General features: G+C 40.8%; 1 long non-coding RNA gene and 1 pseudogene across 1 annotated transcript; both read left to right on the top strand.

Moving 5' to 3' along the window:
• Positions 1–2806: 2806 nt before the first annotated feature.
• LOC111917580 (uncharacterized) lies at positions 2807–3592 on the top strand. The gene is made up of 3 exons (XR_002858946.3): positions 2807–2891; positions 3093–3148; positions 3270–3592. It is a non-coding gene; the product is annotated as an uncharacterized LOC111917580 (long non-coding RNA).
• A 425-nt stretch (positions 3593–4017) lies between these two features.
• LOC111917550 (heat shock cognate 70 kDa protein-like) lies at positions 4018–5990 on the top strand (annotated as a pseudogene).
• Positions 5991–15377: the final 9387 nt, after the last annotated feature.

The following is a 15377-nucleotide window of genomic DNA, read 5'->3' as shown; positions in this document are numbered from 1 at the left end:
GTACATTTGTATTTCTATCCAAAAAATACCTAACTACTATGTCTAAAGCTGTTTGGAAGCTATATTACTATTTCTTTATTGATGTTTAAAGTATGTTTCAAAATATGGTCCCTTAATAAGCACAAAAAAAAAGTAAAATGCTATAATGAAATAAATTTTTCAAAGTAACTAAACTGCTTTCTGGAAAAACCATGTTCAATTGTTAAATTCTGTGACTGTAGACCATTATGAATTTGGGACACAATCCTCCAAATCTAGTCAATTCCATTCCTCCATATCATACCAAAGAATCCACCATTACAGAATCCCTCATATGTCCCATTAATTCCTGTCCATGACAATTCGGACAGTCACCAATCGTGTAACCAATCTTATAAAGCCTCTTTCTTTCTTTATACATTCTTCTTCTTGTTCTTCTTCTTCTTGTTCTTCTTCTTCTTCACCTTCACCATTAATGAGACAAACTTCTTCATCGGTGCGTGTAACTAGTCATCAACCATCACTACATGTATAAAGAAATGTTGGAATCCCTATGCTTCAACCATTAAAACAATTGCAGGAATAAAAAATGTCGATTTACAAGATACACTTAGGAAGTTTGTTTTGTATTTATATATTTAAGTTGTATTGTTGTATAAATCAATATGCAAATTACTATGTACTTTTCAATGCTTTATTATGCAACATCCCACAAAAAGATTAAACAGTTAAATGGTGCACAAAACCATAAAGATTTCATTCAATTTGAAAAAAATATGAAAAAAATGACACTTCATCATTCAACACTGCTGCACATACCTAGATTGAATCTATAGAATGCATTTGACACAACACCAACAATAGAGTTAGCCAATCTGAGTTGTGAGCATGAGACATGAAAAGAAGACATTTTAAATTGACATGGTTCAAATAAACATAATTTTATGTGCAGTAATATTGCATTGACATTTCAAACAAAACATAAAACCATATGTAATTCCAGTTAAGTAAATGAAAATATTGTCTTCTACTTATTCCTTCTTTTCCTTTCTTTTTTCTTCGTGAGGGAGATCTTTTAAGAATGAAGCAAAGAGCCGAAGCCAATTTATCTGTACATTTTTCCGACATATGCATGTCAATGCCTAGAAAGTTATTAGACCAAGAAAACGCGCGTATACGAAAATTTTATCAGAAGAGAGAGAGAGAGAGAGAGAGAGAGAGAGAGAGAGAAGCGTAGGATATCCGATTCAAATATGGAAAAGATTGGGTTTCTAATTTCTTGCAATTAACTTCCTCATTTATTGAAGATTTATTGCCGATTTTATGTGATGCCTCCTAATCAGAAACAAAGAAATCGTAACAGTAAAACAATTGAGTTGCTATATATCCTATGATGCGTGTTCTCCAAGCATCCAAGCCTGTATATTTTCATAACTCACATTAATATCCATTGAGTCTTCTATAAGTCTACGTACTTCGTTTCAGTTCCTTTTGTTTTTAACTTTCTTCTACGTTTTTATTAGCTCGTGAAACGTACTGCATTCTTTTTTAGTACACATCTTTAACCAGTGATCTAATGCTTCAGGATTGAACTTTGACATTGACATCTTGCAGTGTTGACAGAGCCCCCATAGATAACAGAGGTAACATGTAGACTCCCATCTTAAGAATTTATTACCTTGAATTCACGAATCTTGACAAAAAGATATTACACCATTGAGTTTTAACAATGAAACTTTAAATTGTGTACAATTTACTGGGTTTTCCTGCTCTTGCCATTGGTAGAGATCTAGTAATGATATGGCCGAAAGCTTTCTATGCTTTTTAACTAAATTGAAAACGTGTTGTAATATTTACCCAGTATAATTGTAAATTTGTAACTTTCTTTTCTTTTCCTTTCATCTTCTAACTTTTTCTTTCCTTTATTAAATTCGTGATCACATAGTTAGAATCTTGCATCATGATCATATAGGATAAAACAAGGTGTCCGAAAAGGTGTTCCTCTAAGGGTTTGGGGGTTTAAACCTTGTCGTTGGCAAACGAAGTAGTTTAGGAGTAGAATTCGGGGTGTGTATAGGGTTGTTTGTTTTGTTTTTTTTTTTTTTTTTTTGTCAAAACTGAACCATAACCATTATAAATGGTTAATGCATTTTAGTAGCCATTGGGTATTGGTTAACGGTTTTTCTCGGTTAATACTTATGGTTAATAGTTAATATTGGTTAACCATAATGATAGAAAATAGATAAAAATAAAAAATATTTTTCTATAAAAAGTGAAAAACATAAAGTACATTGTTATAAAAAGCGAATGATTCAGTGTTTATAACTATTAATGTGATTATAAGATTAGGTATCCTATTTAGTTCCAAATAATTACCTGTGAAAATTTCAAAATTCCTAATATAATTACATAAAATATATTTAATATTATACTATATTAAAAAAAATTAATAATATTATTGATTTGGTTCGGTTTTTAATGGTTCTACTTTGCCATTTTGAATGAAAACCCATAAGCGAACCATATGTATTTGGTTAATCAAAAATAGTATCTCACCATCTTTTTTTTAGTAATGGTTCAGTTAAAATTGTTCGGTTATTTCGGTTATTTTCATTTTGGTTCGGTTTTTCGGTTAATATACTCACCACTAAGTAGAATTTAGAGGGTGTTTTTATCAGCCGTCCAAAAAAAAAAGTTCAAAGTAATTAACTTTCACAAAATGGTAAATATTCCTAACGGCTAATATGAATGCTATGAAATTAGACAAACGTGAGCAGGCATAGTAAACTCATTGCCCTCTTTCATGCACAGGTGAAATCCCATATCAGAATTCTTTGCTAAGACAAGTCTCTAGTCTCTTGAGGAGATTACCAGCTATTGAATCTGAGAAATTTCAGGATGATTTCTTAATGGTAAAAACTCTTTTTACAAGTTTATTATTTTTCAATTATATTTCATTAAATGAAATGTCATTAAATATTTAGTAAGTGGTCAATTAAAAAAGTCAATAGTCTAGTTTTATGAATTGTTTATGTGATTTGGAAGATTGAATATATGCAAAATAATTTGAAGGAATTACTTATGTAATGATTAATTTGTACATTATTTTGTAGGAATATAATGACACACTATTGATTAGTTATCTGGCAATGTTCACGGATTGCTCAAGGTATGATGCTTGTTTAAGCTTTTAGTTAATTTGCATTAAAAGTAATATTATTATTATATATTAAATTGACATTATTATTATTATTATTATTATTATTATATGTTTAATATGTTTGTTGCAGCACAATGAATGATGTGGTTGATAAAATCAACATTGCATATGATAGGCATAGTCGAAGGGGAGGACGTACTGCATTCATCTGAATACACTTTTGAGTTTTTTTTTTTGTTAAAAAAAAAAGAGTTAAAATCGTATTGATTGCTTTTGTGAAAATTAAGAATCGTGGATCACAACCCTTCAAAAAGTGCATGCCATTGTTATTTTAGGTTTAATTTTGTTATTGCGTTTGGTTGTAAAATTGCATGGAATTGGATTCCATCAAAATGCAAAGAAAGAAAGAAATACACTCTTTGATGGATTTCAAAAATCATTCTTAATTACTATCTTTTTTTCACTCATTAAAATTAGACCTTAAAACAATCATTAACCTTAGACTTTCAATTTTTTATTATTAAGAAGTTAAGTAATTTGTTGTATGTAGACGAATTTTATTTATGATTCATTTGTTTTTATGGTTAATGCCACAATGGTTTCCTGTAGATTAATGTCTAGGGATGGGAAGGTTACGCGTGTTAGTAGACTATTTGTTTTTTTTTTAGAAAACCACACGTCAAACGACACAGGCATCTTCTAGACAAAGATAAATAAATAAATATTTAACTTGAAAAATTTTAGGTTGTGTTTTTCTGAAAAAAAAAACTATTATATTTATATTTTTTGTTTGCTAAGTAAAAAATAAATAAAATTTTGGTAAAAGAATTTTATCGAAAATAAAATTTTCTTTTTCATATAGGCCGTAATACTTTTAAAATTATGATCATCTTACAATGTTTTGTTCGAACCTCTACAGTAATGGCGAGTTGGGAAGATGGAGCACCAGCAATAGGCATCGACTTGGGCACGACATACTCTTGTGTTGCTGTATGGAAACATAATCGAATTGAGATCATAACCAATGATCAAGGCAATCGAACAACACCATCTTGTGTTGCTTTCACTGATTCTCAACGCCTCATTGGTGATGGTGCCAAGAATCAAATTGCAAGGAACCCTGCTAATACTATATTCAGTCAGTTTCTACTTTCTCTATATGATTTAATAAATTTATGTTTTTCACACACTTTTATTGCATGGCTGATATGCTTAAGTTATGAAATTCTAGATGCAAAGAGGTTGATCGGCAGGAGGTTCAGTGAAGTCATGCGGTGCAGGAAGACATAAAACTAATGCCATTTAGGGTCATAGAAGGGCCTAGCGACATGCCAAAAGTTGTTGTTACGCACAAGGGTCATGAACAACAATTTTCTATAGAGGAAATTTCATCAATGGTTCTTACCAAGATGAAGGAGATTGCAGAGGCTTACGTAGGTCAGACTGTGAAAAATGCTGTAATCACTGTCCCTGCTTATTTCAATGATTGTCAGCGTCAAGCAACCAAGGATGCTGCTACTATTGCTGGCCTAAACGTGCTACGCATTATCAATGAGCCAACAGCAGCTGCAATTGCTTATGGTGTAGACAATAGATTCGGTGGAAAGAAGAATGTACTTATCTTTGATCTTGGTGGTGGCACCTTTGATGTCTCTCTTCTCACCATTGATGGAGTGGGTAAGTTTGAGGTGAAGGCTGTTGCTGGTGACACTCATTTGGGAGGTGAGGATTTTGACAACCGAATGGTAAATTATTGTGTTGAGGATTTTAAGAAGAAATGGAACAAGGATATGAGAAGAAATCAAAGAGCACTAGGAAGGTTGAAAGTTGCTTGTGAGAAAGCAAAGAGAATTCTTTCATATGATACTCAAACTTCAGTTGAACTAGATGCGCTGCTGGATGGTATTGACTTTTCTTTGAAGATTACTCGTGCCAAATTTGAGGAGCTTAATAAGAGTTTCTTTACAAAGTGTATCAAGCAACTAGAGACATGTTTAGTAGATGCTCATATGTACAAAGGAGATGTAGACGAGGTGATTCTTGTTGGTGGTTCAACTAGGATACAAAAAGTCCAATCTATGTTACAAGAGTTCTTTGATGGGAAGGAGCTATGCAAGAACATAAACCCTGATGAAGCTGTAGCTTATGGGGGGCATTTAAGGCTTCCAAGTTATGTGGTGAAACTACCAAAATGGTAAAGGAATTGGTGCTATTTGATGTCACTCCCTTGTCACTTGGTACAGAGATAAAAGGGGAAAGAATGCATGCTGTGATCCCAAGGAACACTTCCATACCTACCAAGAAGACCATGACTTTTACTACTGATAAAAACAACCAAACTTGTATGGTTGTCATGGTGTATCAAGGTGAACGAACTAGATCTAGTGATAACTTCTTGTTGGGATCGTTTACAATATCAGGAATTCCACCTGCTCCTCAAGGAGTCTCAGTAGTAGAGGATTGCTTTGAAATAGCTGTTAATGGTATCCTTACAGTTACATCTAAGGTAGTATCCACTGGTATGACCAAAAGCCTTACTGTTACCAATCTTAGTGGAAGATTATCTAAGCGACAGATTAAGAAAATGGTGAAAGATGCTGAGAAGTTCAAGCTTGAGGACCAAGAGTTCAAGAGGAAAGCTGAAGCATACAATGCCTTGGAGGATTACATATATGACTTGGAGAATAAGATTAAAAGAAAAGATATGCCCCCAAAGGACTTGAAGAGCCTACGTAATGCAATTTCTGATACAAAGGAATGGCTTTCTACTGGTAAAGTTGCAGATGTTGATGAAATTGAACGTAAGAAGGGGATCCTGGAGTTCATATCCCTGCTTGCATTTTCTAACTAATACCATACAAGACTAAATGTGTTGAGCACTAGCCAAGTATATATGGCTGTTTTCTTTTGACTTATTTTTTTTTTGTAATGCAAGGTTTAAAAATGGTCATTTAATTTTATTTGGACGGTTTATTGAATCTAGAAAAGAAACAAATATTATGCATACCTGACTTCACATCATTATCCTTCAGCCACTTTATTACCATTACTCGACTTGATGGGGTTATAACAAAAAAAAACAGCCCCATACTTGGATGTGGTGAATTTTGGGATCAGAAGTCTGTTAGAGCGGATGTTTTTCCACTTGTTGCATTTTAGTTAAAACCCAAAGGAAGTAAACTGGATTATCTCAAGAAAAGATTTAAAAACAAAATGCTCAAACAAAGCTCTTAAACTGGTTGCTAAGCTTTGCCACAATCGATTGCCTTGAATTAAACTGAAGTTAGTATTAACTATTAACCTAGCTAGTCTGAGACAAATTTTAAAGTCCATATTACGAGGCCTACAATTAAATATGGTTTTGTTGTAGTGCATTATTGGTTACAAAAAATGTCCTACAGTGAGTTAATTGGTAATGACAAAGTGAAATAAGTGCTTAGCAGCTATAAATACACAGTAAAGACTTAAAGATACAGTGGAAGGAAATGTAAAACTTGAGAGAAATGCTAAAGTGTTACTCTACTAAATATTGAAAAACGGTTACAACTTGGATTTTTTACAAAGAGGGAAGAACCACACCTTAAATAGCTTTAGCTTTCTAATATTAAAATGCTAAAGTACACTACACCTAATCATACTATTATTATTTAAGTACAAAATATCTAGACAAGCTGGAAATATGGAAGATTTGTTGGATGTCGATCATCAAGAATTGGACATTATTTTAATAAAAAGATAAAATTTCATTTTTCATATCCTTCTAAACTATATATATTACTTCAATATCTTTATAAACTTTAAGATTACATTATATCCATCTAAAACTATAAAAATTATATTTATATCAAAATATAAATTTTTTAATTAGTAGTATATCAATTTCATATTAAAAAATTATATAAACTTCGAAATGTTATATCCATCTAAAACTATAAAAATTATATTTATATCAAAAATCAATTTTTAATTAGTAGTATATCAATTTCATATTAAAAAATTATATAAACTTCGAAACTATATATAAGTTTACAAAAATACCCTTTTTCAAATTAAACGTGTATCCCCGAAATGGATTGAATAATTAAGTAATATAGGTTGAAATTTGTTCTTCTTTACTCCAATATCTATTACCTTCTACCTCATCTTCTTTTGGGTACTTTAAGCAACGTTTTATCATTGAAGGAAACATGAGTTTGAACTAAGGATGGAAATGGGGCGGGTTTGACCATCCATGTCCTCATTCCCGAGTGTCTAACTTTGTCCATATCCCCATCCCCATCCTCGAAGGATGTGGGGAATCAAATCCTCTCCCCTTTGTATTTTGGGCTTTTCCCCAGCCCATCCCCGGCCCATCCACAAACTCATCCCCAATCTATCAACATAATAAACTCAACTTAAAAAAAACCAAGTTTAATAAATGATCAAAACCATGTCATAATTAGATTATGTTTACATCAATCGTAATGTTTAACAAGTATCAAAACGAATAGTGACGATTTGGTATACAGATCATCAAACAAAGTGACGATTGATGAACTCTTGGAATTGTCAACATAATTTGGTATATGGAATCTATCTCTGATGGTCTAATATAGATCAATTCATTTTAGTGGACTTAATTCAAATGCAATAAATGATCGATATACTAATATATATATATATATATATATATATATATATATATATATATATATATATATATATATATATATATGTATATATATAGTCATCAAAGCGGAGGCAGGGCGGGTTGTGGATTGTTATACCCAGCCCCAACCCCATCCCCGTTTTAGCATAATGGGGATCCCCAACCCCGTACCCGGTACCCGTTTTGGCGGGGAATACACGTCCCTGATTGGGGCGGGTCTACTGGGTTCCCCACTGGGTCGGGTGAAATTTCCATCCCTAGTTTAAACACCTTTTCATAATGTAACATCGTAAATTTCAAAATAATTTTTCATTTTTAAAACCGCATAATGTATCACATCACAAATCAACATCCATAATCAATTTTGTTTCCAAAAACAAATCCCAAGATCTCTACACATAAAAATCTCCATCAGTGTGTGTGTACGTGTCAAGCCGTCGCCTTCCCACGGTCCTCGCTGGTACCTGAGACATCAAACATAACAACTGTAAGCATAAATGCTTAGTGAGTTCCCCAAAATACCACATACCACAAATACGCCACTCGAGGCTAACCCGACCCTTTGGTCAAGATGTCTCAGCGGGACCCTCCAGTCCCGCAGCTCGTCGGACCCTCTGGTCCAGTCATAGCTCATTGGGCCCTCTGGCCCGTTCTGATTCGTTGGACCCTCCGGTCCGGTCTATATAGTCATACAGCATACAAATAACACATAGCATACAATCTCATAAATAGCACATAATCTCATACATAGCACATAAGACCCTCTGGTCAACTCATAATGCCACTCAAGGTAACGTATAGAGAGAAGACTCACCTCGCGTGTCTCGGTAACTCGTAAAGCTCTCAACCACTAGTGCTCGATCTCCCGAGCTATCGTCCTCCTACAACACAAGTGTATTTCTACTTAATACTACTTGACTCTAGCTGACTAATACCACGAAGTCAAACCAGTCAACGGTCAACCCGACTCGCCGAGTCTGGCGTGGACTCGCCGAGTTCCTACGGGAACCCGATCCCTCTGAATCTCTTCCGACTCACCGAGTCACTCACCCGACTCGGTTACTCAACCCCTGGTTCGTAATCGACGAACAACTCGCACCAACTCGCCGAGTCTAGGAAATGGACTCGGCGAGTGCATTCCATGCATATCCCCAAACGACCTTCTGAGGTCAGATCCGTTTCACTAACTCCTAGATCCAGTCTCCTAAAGCTTATTGACCACGTAAAGTCCAAGTCTTGATGCTCATCAAGCATTGAATAGCTCATGAATGGTGTTTTAGCCTCAAATACATTGATCCCAAGCCAAAACATCCATGGATGCATATAAAGCTTTGGCAATGAGGTGCTCTGGACCTCTATGGGTCCAGATCCAGGACCTTAACTCGCTATGGGACCATGAGGAAGATCTAGCCACAAATGGGTCCAAAAGCCCTAAATCTACATGAACGTCACAACAACAGAGAATGATTCGAGATTGTACCTCAGATGTGATGTTCTGGACCTCAAATCTTCAAGAATCCACCCCTCTCTTGCTTCCTTTTGGATAGATCTCCTCTTTCCTTGCTAAACAACAACTCCAAGATCAATAATGGCTCCTTCCCTCACTTGAATCACTCAAACGATCTAGGGTTTCACTCTAGGGACTGATGAGTGCAAATGACGGCCATAAGGCCCTTTAAATACGCCTCAAACCCGAGAAATTAGGGTTTTATTAAATAGCATGGACTCGCCGAGTCCACTCTTGGACTCGTCGAGTCCGGACGCGAACCCGCGTCCAAATCCGCGAACATACTCGGCGAGTCTAGGCTCCAACTCGCCGAGTCCCCTCACCAATTACCAAAATAAATAAATAAATAAATAATACCTGGGAATCCGGGCTGTTACAATTCTCCCCCACTAGAACTAGACTTCGCCCTCGAAGTCTCGCTCTGCAAATAACTCCGGATGCTGCTCACGCATCTCACGCTCCGGTTCCCAAGTCATCTCGGACCCCTTCCGATGTTGCCACTGAACCAAAACCAAGGGCACCTCCTTGTTCCGTAGAACCTTGATCTTTCGATCCACAATCGCAACTGGTCTCTCTGCGTAGTTCAGGCTCGCATCCACCTGAATGTCCTCTAACGACACTACCTCCGACTCGTCGGCTATACACTTCCTCAACTGAGACACATGGAAGGTATTATGAATCTGCTCCAATTCCGCGGGTAGCTCCAAGCGATATGCTACCCTGCCCACCCTCTCGGTCACCCGAAACGGTCCAATATACTGGGGTCCTAGCTTGCCCCTCTTCCTGAATCGGATCACTCCTTTCCAAGGAGATACCTTCAGGAGAACATAATCACCGACCTGGAACTCGAGCTCGGTTCGACGTCTATCTGCATAACTCTTCTGGCGAGTCTAAGCGGTTAACAACCTCTGCCTGACCTGCTGGACCTGCTCAGTCGTCTGAAGCACTATCTCCGTACTACCCATCACACGTTGCCCTACCTCACCCTAGTAAATAGGGGTACGACATCTCCTCCCATATAACAGCTCAAAAGGTGGCATACCGATGCTCGAATGATGGCTGTTGTTGTACGAAAACTCTGCCAAGGGTAGATAGGTGTCCCAACTCCCTCCAAAATCCAAAACACATGCTCGGAGCATATCCTCAAGCGTCTGAATCGTCCGCTCGCTCTGTCCGTCCGTCTGCGGGTGGTATGCGGTACTGAAATGCAGCCTCGTACCTAACTCCTCATGGAACTTCTTCCAAAATCTGGAAGTAAATCGCACGTCTCGATCCGGAACGATCGACAACGGAACCCCATGCTGCGATACCACCTCCCTCACATACAACTCTGCCAACCTCTCAGCAGAAGAGCTCTCACTGATAGCAAGAAAATGAGCGCTCTTCGTCAACCTGTCCACAATCACCCAAATTGCATCGACTCCTCTCGCAGTCCTTGGCAATTTGGTGATGAAATCCATGGTAATCTGTTCCCACTTCCACTCGGGAATCTCCAACGGCTGCAGCTTACCATGCGGACGCTGGTGCTCGGCCTTAACTTGGCGACAAGTTAGGTACCTCTCGACGAACCAAGCAACATCCCTCTTCATACAGAGCCACCAATACTCCTTCTTTAGGTCCAAATACATCTTGGTAGCCCCGGGATGGATCGAGAACTTCTATCGATGCGCCTCCTCCATCAAAATGGTACGCGTCCCTCCCACAAATGGTACCCAAATCCGTCCCTGGAAGGTCATAAGCCCACGGCTATCGGTAACAAACTCCGACACCTGCCCGATAACTCGCTCTCTCTTACGATTCTCCGGTCTCACCGCCTCGACCTGGGCCCCTCGGATGGCATCCAATACCGGAGTCATCACCGTCAACCTCATACATATATCTCGCATCGGGGCACTCTCTACCCTACGACTCAGGGCGCCAGCTACCACATTAGCCTTGCCCGGGTGGTACAGGATCTCGCAATCATAATCCTTTACCACATCCAGCCATCTCCTCTGCCGCATGTTCAGGTTGGGCTGATCCATCAAGTACTTCAAACTCTTGTGGTCCGTGTATATTGTACACCGAACCCCATACAGATAGTGACGCCAAATCTTGAGGGCGAACACCACAGCCCCCAACTCCAGATCGTGGGTGGGATATCTCATCTCATGAGGCTTCAACTGCCTCGATGCATACGTGATCACATGCCCTCTCTGCATCAACACCACTCCCAACCCCGATATCGATGCGTCACAGTACACCACGAAATCCTCCATCCCTTCCGATAGTGCGAGCATAGGGGCTTCGCACAATCTCTGGCGAAGGGTCTCAAACGAGGTCTGCTGCTCTGGACCCCATGAGAAAGTAACACCCTTCCGGGTCAACTTGGTAAGTGGCACGGCGATCTTGGAGAAATCTCTGATAAATCTCCGATAGTAGCCTGCCAACCCTAAGAAGCTCCTGATCTCCGTAGGTGACCTCGGCACCTCCTAACTCATCACAGCCTCAATCTTGGCCGGGTCAACCAAAATCCCATCCTGGTTAACGAGATGCCCTAGGAACTGGACCTCCCGTAACCAAAAATCACACTTGGAGAATTTGGCGAAAAGCCTCTCCGCTCTCAGAACTCCGAGGAGCTCCCTTAAATGCTCCTCATGCTGCTCTATGGTCCTCGAATACACCAGAATGTCATCAATGAATACAATGACTGAACGATCCAACATCGGCCTACACACCCTGTTAATGAGATCCATGAATGCCGCTGGTGCATTGGTGAGCCCAAATGGCATCACCACGAACTCGTAATGCCCGTAACGAGTCCTAAACGCCGTCTTCTGGATATCCTCATCCCGAACTCTCATCTGATGATATCCCGATCTCAAGTCAATCTTGGAGAACCAAGACGCCCCCTGCAACTGATCAAATAGATCGTCGATCCTCGGTAACGGATAACGGTTCTTGACCGTCAACTTGTTCAACTCCCGGTAATCAATACACATCCGGTGTGAACCATCCTTTTTCTTGACAAAAAGGATCTGCGCTCCCCAGGGAGAGCTACTGGGATGGATGAACCCTTTCCCCAACAGCTCTTGCAGCTGTGAGGATAACTCATGCATCTCTGGCGGTGCTAGCCGATACGGCGCCTTGGCAATAGGCGCAGCCCCGGGAACCAAATCGATACGAAACTCCACCTGCCTCTCGGGAGGCACACCCAGCAACTCCTCGGGAAACACGTCCGGGAACTCACGCACTATCGACACCTCATCCACTGAACTTGGCCTCCCAGCGGCCTCTCGCACATCTGTCACATAGGCTACGAACCCCTTGCAGCCCTGCTACAAACTCCGCCTCGCTCTAGCGGCCGAACAGAAAACCGAACCACCACGAGTCCCCTCGCCGTAAATCGTCAGTGCTCCCCCACTAGGATCTCGGATCATCACCAATTGACGCTCGCAATCTATGAAAACCCCAAAACGGCTCAATCAATCCATCCCTACTATGACACAAACATCCCCCATAACGATCGGAATCAAATCGATCGGGAACCCCACCCCGAAGATCTCCAGCATGCATCCACGTATCACCTCGGTAGCACATACCTCACGCTCATCTGCTATGGAAACCCGCAAAGGTCGACTCAACGTCTCCCTCGGAATACTAATGTGCCGACTAAAAGCCAAAGATATGAATGACCGACTAGCACCCGAGTCGAATAAAACCAATGCAGGTACAGAACTCACAATAAAAGTACCTACGCATAACATATATCAATTACAATAGCATAAACTAAACATAAAATAGATAAAGATTACATACCCGCCACGACGTTAGGTACTGCGCGGACCTCCTCCGCAGTCAGCTGGAAGGCTCTCCCCCTAGCCTTCGGTGCTTCGGCCTTCACTGGCCGGGTCTCGGTAGCTCGAACCACAGGTGCAGATCCTTGCGCTGATCTCTGAAGCTGGGGGCACTCGGCCTTCCGATGGCCGGTCTGGTTGCAATGGAAGCAAACCGAGAACCCCTTCGGACAGTCCCTCACAAAATGTCCTTCCTTCCCGCATTTGTAGCATACCCCAGTCTTGCACGGCCCGTCATGGCTCTTGCCGCACTTACCACAAGTGCGGCCCCTCGAAATGCCTGTCCTCGAATCAGCGGGCTTTGCCCGCTTGGCGGCCGGCTGCGACTGCGCCGGTCGCCGATCACCGCTCTGCAACTCAGTCTCCTCCCTCGCCTGTGTCTCAAGCTCGATCTCCCTTTTCCTAGCATTTTCCTGGAGCTCGGCAAATGTATGATAAGTCGAGTTCGCCACGAACTCACGAATGTCCCTCCTCAAGATACTCAGATAACGGCTCATGCGAGCCTGCTCAGTGGACACCAACTCCGGGCAAAACAGCGCCCGCTCATGAAACATGCTCGTAACCACTGTCACCGACTCGGTCCTCTGCTTGAGGGTCAGAAACTCCTGAGCTAAACGTTCCCTCTCCACCTGGGGAACATACTCATCACGAAACATCGCAGTAAACCTCTCCCAGGTCACTACAGTCAGCTCAGCTATAGAATAGCTCGCGGTCACGAATTTCCACCAGTCCTTCGCCCCCAAGCGAAGCTGGTTGAGTGCGAATCGCACCCTCAAGTGCTCCGGACACGAGCACGTATAGAAACACCCCTCCATGTCTGAGATCCACCTCATAGCGGCGATCGGATCCTGTGTACCATCGAACTCCGGTGGTTTCGTGTTGCTGAACTCTCGGTACAGCAACGAATCACCACCCTGGGGTCTCGCAGCAGCAACAGCTGCGGTGGCTGCAGCAACATCAACATCAGTCAAAGCATCGTAACGCTCGTCAAACGTCTCGGTCAGTGTGGTCTTAATAGACCCAAACATCTCCGGAATCTCGGCTCTGATGGCAGCAGCCACCTCCTCATGGATGATCCGACGGATCTCCTCATCGCTCACCCCACTGCTCTCGGGGTTATGGAGTGTCCCGACCATGATCAACCTCTGAAATACAACATAAGAAATATCAAGCATACTCTCGAGTATACTCACACTCGATAACTCAAACGTCCTCTCTCCTGGTACCCCCAAGGATTCTTACTTGGACTGCGCACCAATCCGGTGTCTTCAATAGTACGGGCCCAATACTATCGTCCACACCGAATCGATATACAACCCAAGTCCTCCTCCTAGGATCCCAAATCGCAAACACTCTACTCTCGCTATGCACTGGCTACCCTCAATAGCTTTCTCCTGAGCTCCTCACTGCTACCTACTCACTCTCAAAGTATCTCATAGCAGCAGCGATCTCCTAAGCTAAGGCATCACAAATCAGGCTCACTCTAGTCCTAATAGGAATACCTAGCCTCTCTAACATGTACAACATAATATCTCATAACTCATATAATGTAAGGGTATTTTGGGGATTCACCGTTCGGGCGCTGGCTGACCGTACACACCTTCCACTCTGCTCGTTTCCCAAAACCTCTTTTTCTTTTTAGAAAATTTTTGTTTTATTTGAAAATTTCTCAAATCCTCGGTTTGAGTTCAAATACGCCCGAAGGTGCATCCAAATCCCTCAAACCTGGGCTCTGATACCAACTTGTAACACCGTAAATTTCAAAATAATTTTTCATTTTTAAAACCGCATAATGTATCACACCACAAATCAAAATCCATAATCAATTCTGTTTTCAAAAACAAATCTCAAGATCTCTACACATAAAAATCTCCATCAGTGTATGTGTATGTGTCAAGCCGTCGCCTTCCCACGGTCCTCGTTGGTACTTGAGACATCAAACATAACAACTGTAAGCATAAATGCTTAGTGAGTTCCCCAAAATACCACATACCACAAATACGCCACTCGAGGCTAACCCGACCCTTTGGTCAAGATGTCTCAGCGGGACCCTCCAGTCCCGCAGCTCGTCGGACCCTCTGGTCCAGTCATAGCTCATTGGGCCCTCTGGCCCGTTCTGATTCGTTGGACCCTCCGGTCCGGTCTATATAGTCATACAACATACAAATAACACATATCATACAATCTCATAAATAGCACATAATCTCATACATAGCACATAAGACCCTCTGGTCAACTCATAATGCC

Source organism: Lactuca sativa, chromosome 8, assembly GCF_002870075.4.
Source record: "Lactuca sativa cultivar Salinas chromosome 8, Lsat_Salinas_v11, whole genome shotgun sequence".
Lineage (NCBI taxonomy): Eukaryota > Viridiplantae > Streptophyta > Magnoliopsida > Asterales > Asteraceae > Lactuca > Lactuca sativa.
Note: the sequence above shows the minus strand (reverse complement) of the source record. Positions and strands in the feature narration are given on the sequence as shown.